Source organism: Salvelinus sp. IW2-2015, unplaced genomic scaffold (genome assembly GCF_002910315.2).
Source record: "Salvelinus sp. IW2-2015 unplaced genomic scaffold, ASM291031v2 Un_scaffold1660, whole genome shotgun sequence".
In the NCBI taxonomy this organism is placed as follows: Eukaryota; Metazoa; Chordata; class Actinopteri; order Salmoniformes; family Salmonidae; genus Salvelinus; species Salvelinus sp. IW2-2015.
In genome coordinates, this window is record NW_019943068.1 from 149,453 (window position 1) to 161,965 (window position 12,513).

The 12,513-nt window shown below is 43.4% G+C and overlaps 1 pseudogene; it reads right to left on the bottom strand.

The window, feature by feature from the left end:
• The window catches only part of LOC112071607 (sodium-dependent neutral amino acid transporter SLC6A17-like), a 71,625-nt pseudogene that overhangs the window by 53,081 nt on the left and 6,031 nt on the right, over positions 1-12,513 (bottom strand).

A 12,513-nucleotide genomic window follows, 5' to 3' on the forward strand; every position in this document is an offset into this window, starting at 1 on the left:
CCTGTCTCTCTGTGCCAGTGTATTTATCCCTGTGTTTCCTGTCTCTCTGTGCCAGTGTATTTATCCCTGTGTTTCCTGTCTCTCTGTGCCAGTTGGTCTTGTATGTTTCCAAGTCAACCAGTGTTTTTCACGTTCTCCTGCTTTTTGCATTTCTCCTTTTTCTAATCCTCCTGGTTTTGACCCTTGCCTGTTTCTGAACTTTGTGCCTGCCTGACCATTCTGCCTGCCTTGTCCACGAGCCTGCCTGCCACTCTGTACCTCTTGGACTCTGATCTGGTTTTGACCTTTTGCCTGTCCACGACCATTCTCTTGCCTACTCCTTTTGGATTAATAAACATTGTAAGACTCCAACCATCTGCCTCCTGTGTCTGCATCTGGGTCTCGCCTTGTGTCATGATAATTCTACAATGTAGAAAATAGTAAAAATAAAGAAACCCTTGAATGAGTAGCTGTGTCCAAACTTTTGACTGGTACTGTATATTAGTAGGCTATATTAAAGACCAGAATAAATTGAGAATAGTCTGATGGGTGAGAATATTATCAAGTGCTTGTCAAATTGTGATTGAGAGACTGATGAAGTGTGTGCAGCCTGCTCAATAAACAGGCCTTTCATCCTACTTTTTTCAAATCATTAAAATCGCATCATGCAACCTTAGAATGTCAAAACATATTGCATAAATAAATATGAGGACTCATTTCATTGCTAACCGTTCAATACAGAATAGCCAAATTGTTCTTACCTTTATTTAACTAAGCAAGTCCGTTAAGAACAGATTCTTATTTTCAATGACAGCCAAGGAACAGCGGGTTAACTGCCTTGTTCAGGGGCAGAACGACATATTTTTACCTTGTCAGCTCAGAGATTCGATCTTGCAATCTTTCGGTTACTAGTCCAACGATCTAACCACTAGGCTACCTGCCGCCCAATGAATGTGTGCATTCCCTCGGAAATCATTTGGGAAAAATATAATTTATATTTTATTCAACTATGTTCAATTGTATTCTTATTATTATAAAATAGTACCACAGGAATTATAAGCAAATCTTGTCTGCTAAGTTAACTAAAGTAGCCCACAGCCTATGGCATAGCCATAGATCAGGGCCTAACATAAGGTTGTCTCAGAATATGCTATTCTGTTCTTCTGAAATAGGTTAAAAAAAAATCATATCATAAAATTTCTTTAAACCTGCCTAAAATAAATAATGGATTTATTGTGTGATGGTGTTGGCTATATTCAAATGGATGTATTAGACTTTTTGAAATGTAGATGTTCCATGTTCCGCATCAGTGGCTCAAAGCCTAGAGATGCTAAATGTGTTTATTTTAATTAAAGGTCAAGTACCATGAGACCAGCAGTTATTTGCATGACATTCACCGCCTGACAAAATTTCATGACCACCACTGTCCTTTAGTGTGTGTGCAAGCCTCTCACCATTAGACTGGAGACCCCGATGCCTCCTAGCTGAGGGTAAACGTAGTTCCACACCCCGATGCTGCCTCTCCTAATCCTCTGTCCCACCGCCAGTTCCAGGAAGAACAGAGGGATCCCGATGAGGATGAGGAGGATGAAGTACGGGACCAGGTACGCACCTGAGAGAGGAGGGGGGTGGGGGGAGGGGATGGGGGAGGGGAAAAGCGAAAGGGAAGGAGAAGTGGAAGAAAGAGGAAGGAGAGGGAGAATGAAGAGAAAGAAGGTTAGTTACAAGTCAGTAAAGGTAAAATTGAAGCAGCCTTCTGGATGGAAAGAAAAGGCTAGCACACTATATTTCATATTGACAAAAATATCTCAAGCAAACCAAAGAAAGACAGACTGGTTTGTCATGGTCATGCCGTCCCTAGAAGGGGTGCGTCACTGGGGGGGGGATAGGGTCAGTCTGTTATATCTGGAGTATTTCTCCTGTCTTATCCGGTGTCCTGTGTGAACTTAAGTATACTCTTTCTAATTCTAATTCTCTCTTTCTTTCTCTCTTTCTTTCTTTCTCTCTATCAGAGGACCTGAGCCTTAGGACCATGCCCCAGGACTACCTGGCATGATGACTCCTTGCTGTCCCCAGTTCACCTGGCCGTGCTACTGCTCCAGTTTCAACTGTTCTGCCTGCGGCTTTGGAACCCTGGCCTGTTCACCGGACGTGCTACCTGTCCCAGACCTGCTGTTTTCAACTCTCTAGAGACCGCAGGAGCGGTAGAGATACTTTTAATGATCGGCTATGAAAAGCCAACTGACATTTTACTTCCTGGGTGTCTGTACTTGCTGCACCCTCGACAACTACTGTGATTATTATTATTTGACCATGCTGGTCATTTATGAACATTTGAACATCTTGGCCATGTTCTGTATAATCTCCACCCGGCACAGCCAGAAGAGGGACTGGCCACCCTCATAGCCTGGTTCCTCTCTAGGTTTCTTCCTAGGTTTTGGCCTCTCTAGGGAGTTTTTTCCTAGCCACCGTGCTTCTTACACCTGCATTGCTTGCTGTCTGGGGTTTTAGGCTGGGTTTTCTGTACAGCAACTTAGATGTCAGCTCTGTTAAGAAGGGCTATATAAATAAATGTATTTGATTTTGATTGATATTATTCCTACACTCTGCCAGCCTCACCACTTTTCCTGTCTCTCTCTGTCTTCTTGCAGCCTTACCACTTCCTGTCTCTCTCTGTCCTTCTTCAGCCTCACCACTTCCTGTCTCTCTCTGTCTTCTCTGCAGCCCTCACCACTTCCTGTCTCTCTCGTCTTCTGCAAGCCTCACCACTTCCTGTCTTCTCTCGGTCTTTCTACAGCCTACTACCACTTTCCTGGTCGTCTATCTCGCTTATCTACAGCACCTACACCCACTTCCTGTCTCTCTTCGCAAGCACATTCCGTCTCTACAGTCATTCTACAGCTACCACTTCCTGTCTCTCTCGGTCCTTCTGCAGCCTCACCACTTATCCTGTCTCTCTCGTCTTCTGCAGCCTCACCACTTTCCTATCTCCCTCTGTCTTGCAACTTAAACTGTACTCTCTACTCTCCCTCTTTAGGCTCCACTGAGCACACATAGCATCATCATGCACTCACAAACAACACATTTTCCCCCTAATGAATACCCGAATCAACACAACCTTGGCTGCAAGCCCAACTCTCACGGTGCTGCTGCTATTCCAGGAGACCAGTAGCAATCCCAGAATAACACACCTGGGACTAGGAGGCCTGGACTGGTTGTGCGGATTTGCAAAACACAGCAGAGAGAGGAAAAGCCCTTCAGGTTTATTAATGCTCTTTTCTCTTTGGAACACAATTATTTTGATGGAGGGCTCTATAATATAGTTGTGCTTTTGCTGCTTGTAATAGAGCACTGTAATATTGTAGCCTTTGTTCAATGTCCTCTCTACTGGCCTTTCATCAAAAGGAAATAGAAATAGAGAGAACACAAAGGAGGAGGGAAAGGAGAAGAGAGTGAGAGAGAGGGAGATATAGGGGAGAAATAGAGAGAGAGAGAGAGAGAGGGGAGAAATAGAGAGAGAGAGAGGAGAGAAGAGAGGAGGAGAGAGGGGGATATAGGGAGAGAGAGAGAGAGAGAGAGAGAGAGAGAGAGAGAGAGAGAGAAAGAGAGAGAGAGAGGAGAGAGAGAGAGAGGAGAGAGAGAGAGAGAGAGAGAGAGAGAGAATAGAGAAGAGAGAGAGAGAAGAGAGGAGGAGAGAGAGACGACGAGAGCAAGGAGAGAGCGAGAGAGAGAGAGAGAGAGAGCGGGGAGAGGAGAGGAAGAGAGAGGATACACACAAATAAGTTGTCAAGGAGCATCAGAATCAATCATCACTAGGACAAGCCTGGACTTGAGGTTACAGGTTACCATGGTGTCAGGTTTCACTGGGACACAACCGTTTAGAAATGGCATTCTACTATTATGACTTTCAAGAGTAAGTTGAACGCCAGAATGAGTTCCTTTAAAAAAAAGTATACATATATACACTACCGGTCAAAAGATTTAGAACACCTACTCATTTAAGGGTTTTTCTTTATTTTTACTATTTTCTACATTGTAGAATAATAGTGAAGACATCAAAACTAGGAAATAAAACACATGGAATCATGTAATACCAAAAGAGTGTTAAACAAATCAAAATATATATTCTATATTTGAGATTCTTCAAAGTAGCCACCCTTTTCCTTGATGACAGCTTTGCACACTCTTGGCAATGTCTCAACCAGCTAAATGATGTAGTCACCTGGAATGCATTTAAAATAACAGGAATTTCTTTCCTTCTTAATGCATTTGAAGCTGCATTGAGTGTTGTGACAGGGTTGGGGTGGTATACAGAATATAGCCTTATTTGGTAAAAGACCAAGTCCATATTCTGGCAAGAACAGCTCAAATAAGATAAGAGAAACGACAGTCCATCATTACTTTAACACATGAAGGTCAGTCAATCCGGAAGATTTCAAGAACTTTCAAAGTTTCTTCAAGCGCAGTCGCAAAAACCATGAAGCGCTATGATGAAACTGGCTCTCACGAGGACCGCCACAGGAAAGGAAGACCCAGAGTTACCTCTGCTGCAGAGGATAAGTTAATTAGAGATAACTGCACCTCAGATTGGAGCCCAAATAAATGCTTCACAAATAAAATACACATCTCAACAACTGTTCAGAGAAGACTTCATGGCCAAATTGCTTCAAAGAAACCACTACTAAAGGACAACAATAAGAAAAACAGACTTGTTTTGGCCAAGAAACACGAAAAATGGACATTAGACCGGTGGAAATCTGTCCTTTTGTCTGATGTGTCCAAATTTGAGATTTTTAGTTCCAACCACTGTGTCTTTGTGAGACGCAGAGTAGGTGAACGGATGATCTACCCATGTATGGTTCCCACCATGAAGCATGGAGGAGGAGGTGTGATGGTGTGGGGGTGCTTTGCTGGTGACACTGTCTTGATTTATTTAGAATTCAAGGCATACTTAACCAGCATGGATACCACAGCATTTCACAGTGATACGCCATCCCATCTGGTTTGCGCTTAGTGGGACTATCATTTGTTTTTCAACAGGACAATGACCCAACACACCTCCAGGCTGTGTAAGGGTTATTTGACCAAGAAAGAGAGTGATGGAGTGCTGCATCAGATGACCTGGCCTCCACAATCACCTGACCTCAACACAATTGAGATGGTTTGGGATGAGTTGGACCGCAGAGTGAAGGAAAAGCAGCCAACAAGTGCTCAGCATATGTGGGAACTCCTTCAAGACTGTTGGAAAAGCATTCCAGGTGAAGCTGGTTGAGAGAATGCCAAGAGTGTGCAAATATGTCATCAAGGCAAAGGGTGGCTACTTTGAAGAATCTCAAAGATAAAATAAATGCACATTTTTTTAACACTTTTTGAATTACTACATGATTCCATATGTGTTATTTCATAGTTTTGATGTCTTCACTATTACTCTACAATGTAGAAAATAGTAAAAATAAAGAAAAACCCTTGAATGAGTAGGTGTGTCCAAACCTTTGACTGCTACTGTATGTATATATGTATGTAACCTATAATATTAATATATATATATATAATATATATTATATATATATATATATATATATATATAATATACTATTTATTTTATTTATTCATTTATTTTAAGGGGGAGGGGGGACCGCACCCCCCTTCCAACCCCTCACATTTTGGGAAACACTATACTAGGGGATACTTGGTTATTATAGTACTAGTATAGCCAAGGGCAGTATATCAGTGAAGGCAAATGTATTATAGTACTTCACCATGTTTATCCTTGTTGCAACAAGTGAACAAGATGCTCAGGGTCACCTATTGGATGTTCCCTGACTCAGCCTGTTACTACACCATAGAAAATGTGAATAGTGACAGCTACAACTGCCTGTTATTTCACACCTGTCCAGTCTGCCAGAACAATGACCCTGTCTAGTCGAGAGATGTGATGCTCTTACCCCAATACCCCCCACCATTTATCCACCAGCCTGGGGTGACTGGTGACATCAAAACAAACTGCATTTTCTCAAGCCTTGTAAAGCTGTAAAGGATGAGCGTGTTCTGATACATACATAGTAAACACAGCATGGGTCTTCACGATCGTCATTATCATCATCATTATTATAACACAGTAACTGCTTCACAGAGTTCCCTAAATCCCCACTAGTAATTACAGTATGCAGATTGACTACAGTACCCAGAATCCCCGGTGACTACAATACCCAGCTCCTCCATTCTTCCGGCCTAGGTAGACGAACCTCAATACGATGCCGAGGCCTATAGGGAAGCCCACCCCCACCGAAAATACAGTATCCATAATCCCCACTAGTGACAACAGTATCCATATCCCCCCACTCCAAGAGTGACTACAATACCCAGAACCCACCTCCTCTGTTCTTGTGACACAGGTAGGGGAACCTCCAAATGTTTCCCAGCCCAACAGATAATCCTGACAAAGACTAAGGCACCTATATCCCCCCTGTGACTACACTATCCAGAATCCCCACCAGTAAGAACAATCCCCAGATTCCCCAGCATTACCCACCTCCTCCGTTCTTCTGACACAGGTAGGGGAACCTCCAGACATTGCCCAGCCCCACAGAGAACCCAACCTGGGCCAGGATGTACTGCAGCTTGCTGTTCCAGGCRGGCCTCCCCTCCTCGTCCCCTGGAGAAGGTAGCAGTCCCTTGCCCATGGCCGGCTGGGCCCCGGGGCTGAGACCCATACTCATCCGGCTGCTCTTATAGTCCAGGGGCTCGGCCAGGGTCAGGAGGTCCGCCACTGACTCAGTGACGGGATCACTGTGAGGGAGTCCCAGGGTCACCTTGCTGTTTTTAGGCATGGTGGCGGTGGATGGTGAGGGGGGTCTACGGTCAGGGGTTAGATGTCAGAAGGGGTCAGAGATGGTCAAAAGGTAGATTCCACAGGCGTAAAGATGCGGGGTGGTTTTTTGTCTTGAACCTGTGAAGAGACAAGTTACGAGTTGGTTAGAGAAATCTGTCCATGTCCTAAACAATCCGATTTGGAAATACAACTTCTGTATATGCCTTAAAACACAGATCATTTACAGCGACATTTCTTATGCAACTAGACAAATACAGACACCCCATCCACAGCAGTCTCCTCCCCCCTCCTGTATGGGCTCTTTAAAACTCCAATAGATTTGATCAAATAGCCTAACATTTCAGCATGATTCAGCTGTATTATGTCAGTCCCATTAATTATGCCAAGTCTAATGTAATAACTAAAGGAGATTTGTCTAGAAATTGAGTCTGAATGGAAATCGCCTGAGTTCACCGCATTGTGCAACTGAATGTAACTTTGTGGAGGGAGACTCTGTATAAAACCCTCTAATCCCTGGTTGGTTGGTTGGTTGGCTGCTTGGGGTGGTCGGCTGACTGGCTGCTTGGGACTGTGGGCTGACTGGCTGCTTGACTAGTCAGTATCCCCTTTCCTGTCCCTTCCTCAGAGGGATGCTATGTTGTTGGTTTAGCCAGTGCATCTGATGGGGGGGGGGGGGGTCTGTGCTATACAGTTGAAGTTGGAAGTTTACATACACTTAGGTTGGAGTCATTAAAACTCGTTTTTCAACCACTCCACAAATTTCTTGTTAACAAACTATAGTTTTGGCAAGTCGGTTAGGACATCTACTTTCTGCATGACACAAGTCATTTTTCCAACAATTGTTTACAGACAGATTATTTCACTTATATTTCACTGTATCACAATTCCAGTGGGTCAGAAGTTTACATACTTACCTATACACCTATACACTAAGTTGACTGTGCCCTTAAACAGCTTGGAAACTTCCAGAAAATGATGTCATGGCTTTAGAAGCTTCTGATAGGCTAAATGACATCATTTGAGTCAATTGGAGGTGTACTTGTGGATGTATTTCAAGGCCCACCTTCAAACTTAGTGCCTCTTTGCTTGAGATCATGGGAAAATCAAAATAAATCAGCCAAGACCTAAGAAAAAAATTGTAGACCTCCACAAGTCTGGTTCATCCTTGGGAGCAATTTCCAAACGCCTGAAGGTACCACGTTCATCTGTACAAACAATAGTACGCAAGTATAAACACCATGGGACTATGCAGCCGTCATACTGCTCAGGAAGGAGCGTTCTGTCTCCTAGAGATGAACGTACTTTGGTGCGAGAAGTGCAAATCAATCCCAGAACAATAGCAAAGGACCTTGTGAAAATGCTTGAGGAAACAGGTACAAAAGTATCCGCCCACAACCGTAAGGCTCTCCAGAGGGTAGTGAGGTCTGCACAATGCATCACCATGGGCAAACTACCTGCCCTCCAGGACACCTACACCACCCGATGTCACGGGAAGGCCAAAAAGATAATCAAGGACAACAACGTCCCAAGCCACTGCCTGTTCACTCCGTTATCATCCAGAAGGCAAGGTCAGTACAGGTGCATCAAAGCTGGAACCGAGAGACTGAAAAACAGTTTCTATCTCAAGGCCATCAGTGTTCAACAGCCATCACTAACATTGAGCGGCTGCTGCCAACATACTGACTCAAATCTCTAGCCACTTTAATAATATTTTTTTTTGAGATAATAAACATATCTCTAGTCACTTGAAACAACGCCACTTTATATAATGTTTTCATACCCTACATTACTCATCTCATATGTACATGCTGTACTCTATATACCATCTACTGCATCTTGCCTATGCCGCTCGGCCATCGCTCATCCATATATTTATATGTACATATTCTTATTCATTTCTTTACACTTGTGTGTATAAGGTAGTTGTTGTGAAATTGTTAGATGACTTGTTAGATATTACTGCACGGTCAGAGCTAGAAGCTCAAGCATTTCGCTACACTTAACATCTGCTAACCATGTGTATGGGACCAATAACATTTGATTTGATTTGATTTATATCGACATAACCTGAAAGGCTGCTCAGCAAGGAAGAAGCCACTGCTCCAAAACCGCCATAATAAAGCCAGACTACAGTTTGCAACTGCACATGGGGACAAAGATCGTACTTTTTGGAGAAATGTCCTCTGGTCTGATGAAACAAAAATATAACTATTTGGCCATAATGACCACCGTTATGTTTGGAGGGAAAAGGGGGAGGCTTGCAAGCCGAAGAACACCATCCCAACCGTGAAGCACGGGGGTGGCAGCATCATGTTGTGGGGGTGCTTTGCTGCAGGAGGGACTGGTGCACTTCACAAAATAGATGGCATCATGAGGGATGAAAATTATGTGGGTATATTGAAGCAACATCTCAAGACATCAGTCAGTAAGTTAAAGCTTGGTCGCAAATGGGTCTTCCACATGGACAATGTCCCCAAGCATACTTCCGAAGTTGTGGAAAAATGGCTTAAGGACAACAAAGTTAAGGTATTAGAGTGGCCATCACAAAGCCCTGACCTTAATCCCATAGAAAATTTGTGGGTAGAACTGAAAAAGAGTGTGTGAGCAAGGAGGCCTAGAAACCTGACTCAGTTACACCAGCTCTGTCAGAAGGAATGGGCCAAAATTCACCCAACTTATTGTGGGAAGCTTTTGGAAGGCTACCTGAAACGTTTGACCCAAGTTAAACAATTTAAAGGCAATGCTACCAAATACTAACTGAGTGTATGCAAACTTCTGACCCACTGGGAATGTGATGAAAGAAATAAAAGCTGAAATAAATAATTCTCTCTACTTATATTCTGACATTTCACATTCATAAAATAAAGTGGTGATCCTAACTGACCTAAAACAGGAATTTTTACTAGGATTAAATATCAGGAATTGTGAAAAACTGAGTTTAAATGTATTTGGCTAAGCTGTATGTAAACTTTCGACTTCAACTGTAGGTAGGGCTGGCAAAATTACAATATAACCGTGTAACCGATGGTTATGACTGAAGACTGTAATAACCGTTAAATTGTTTTGTGGTTGAACGAACAGCTGACTGAATGACCACAATGCAGCCGCAGCACACATAGAAAGAGAATGAATGAAACAGGCTTGTTTATAACCTCTAACCCTGGCAATTTGACTGGTAAACTCATGGGTACACTCACAATGGCTGCCTGGTATGGTGATGCAATCATTTCCATGGTAATGTAGAATGTTCATTCAAATGATACTAACTGATGTGGCTCATGCAATGGAATGGACTTTTTGCAATGTCAGTTGAGTTGAATCGTAGCACATATTTTAGCAATGGCCATCAGTCCATCCATTATGCCATCGTTGACTTGAATGGGGACACCCGTTCTATTCAAGTTACAATGTATATTCGCCACGTACGCAGGATACAACAGGTTTAAAACAGTACAGTGAAATCCTTACATTCAGAGCTGTTTCCCAACAATACACTGATACCACTATAGATAGTAATAGTAAGTAGAAAAATATTTAAAGAAGGAATAAAAATTAAAAAAGAACTACGATGAGTTAAAGAAACACGAGAATAATAATATATACAGGTCAGTACCAGTACCTTATTCAACATGCCGAGGTACTGGAGTGGTTGTTTATACAGGTCAGTACCAGTACCTTATTCAATGTGCAGGGGTACTGGAGTGGTTGTATATACAGGTCAGTACCAGTACCTTATTCAACATGCAGGGGTACTGGAGTGGTTGTATATACAGGTCAGTACCCAGTACCCTTATTCAACATGCGGGGTACTGGAGTGGTTGTATATACAGGTCAGTACCAGTACCTTATTCAATGTGCAGGGGTACTGGAGTGGTTGTTATATACAGGTCAGTACCAGTACCTTATTCAATGTGCAGGGGTACTGGAGTGGTTATATACAGGTCAGTACCTTATTCAATGTGCAGGGTACTGGAGTGGTTGATATACAGGTCAGTACCAGTACCTTATTCAATGTGCAGGGTGCTGGAGTGGTTGTATATACAGGTCAGTACCAGTACCTTATTCAACATGCAGGGGTGCTGGAGTGGTTGTATATACAGGTCAGTACCAGTACCTTACTTCAATGTGCAGGGGTGCTGGAGTGGTTGTATATACAGGTCAGTACCAGTACCTTATTCAATGTGCAGGGTACTGGAGTGGTTGTATATACAGGGTCAGTACCTTATTCAATGTGCAGGGTGCTGGAGTGGTTGTATATACAGGTCAGTACCTTTTCAATGTGCAGGGTACTGAGTGGTTGTATATACAGGTCAGTACCAGTACCTTATTCAATGTGCAGGGGTACTGGAGTGGTTGTATATACAGGTCAGTACCTTATTCAACGTGCAGGGGTACTGGAGTGGTTGTATATACAGGTCAGTACCAGTACCTTATTCAACATGCAGGGGTACTGGAGTGAGTGAGGGGGGTTTATAAATAAAAAAGTGACAGGTAGTAGGATATACAGGGCTGAAAATTGTCTGATAGTAGGAATATATAAATACTTATGGTAATATTTTGTATTTTTTTAACTAGGCAATTCAGTTAAGAACAAATTCTCATTTACAATATCGGCCTACACCGGCCAAACCCGGACGACGCTGGGCCAACTGTGCACCGCCCTATGGGACTCCCAATCACGGCCGGATGTGATTCAGCCTGGATTCAAACCAGGGAATGTAGTGACGCCTCTTGCACTGAGATGCAGTGCCTTAGACAGCTGCGCCACTCAGGAGCCTCAATATACAAATGGTAATATATACATGTAAAGGTAATGGATACTAATGGTAATGGAATTCAATAACCAATGGACAGCAGCGTGATGGAGTAATACAGCTAATCAATAAACATTTTAGCAGCAGCTTAGGTTGTGTCTGAGTGGGTAGTGACCTGTGGATGGACATAGAGTCAGTGTGGATAGTCTGTGGGAGAGGGAGAGCAGTAGTCGTTAAGCCATTTAACAGTCTTATGGCCAGGGGATAGAAGCTGTTTAGGAGTCTGTTGGTCTGAGCCTTGATGCACCGGTACCGCCTGCCGGATGGAGAACAGTCCATGTGTTCTCCATGTGTGGGTTCTGGGTGTCTGGGGTGGCTTCCGGGTGTCTGGAATGATGGAGGTCATGTGTGTCATGACCTGCCTTTCAAAGCACTTCATGATTCATTCATATTCATTATATTTACAATACATGGCAGCACATACAGTCAGGAGCGGGGGGAAAGGAGAAAATGTGTGTAAAAAAAAAGAAGATAATAATTTGCTATTCAGTTGAGTTGAATCAACAGATCTAAAATTCCCAGAATATCGCAGCCCTAGCTATAGTTAGGTCAACCAATAGAGGCCAAGTATTTGAGTGCATGCATCCTCCAAAGATGGAGAGGGACAGCTCACGGCTTGATCAGAGGAAGGTGATTGGTTGATGGTCGATGACGAGTCTGGTGACGATCATGTACAGGGCTACTCTGGGAACCAGCCTGAGTGGTGTAGCCACTGCACTTCTCCTTCACAATGTGTAGTACCCACTTGGGTGAAGTAGTACCCACTTGGGTGACACCTCAGCAGCTCTGGGCGCCAGAAACCACACACAGTTCAGAGTAGTAGCCAGTCGTCTTCACGAGGAGTCCTCTGCCTCAGCAGATCTGGGCACCAGAAACTACCACACAGTT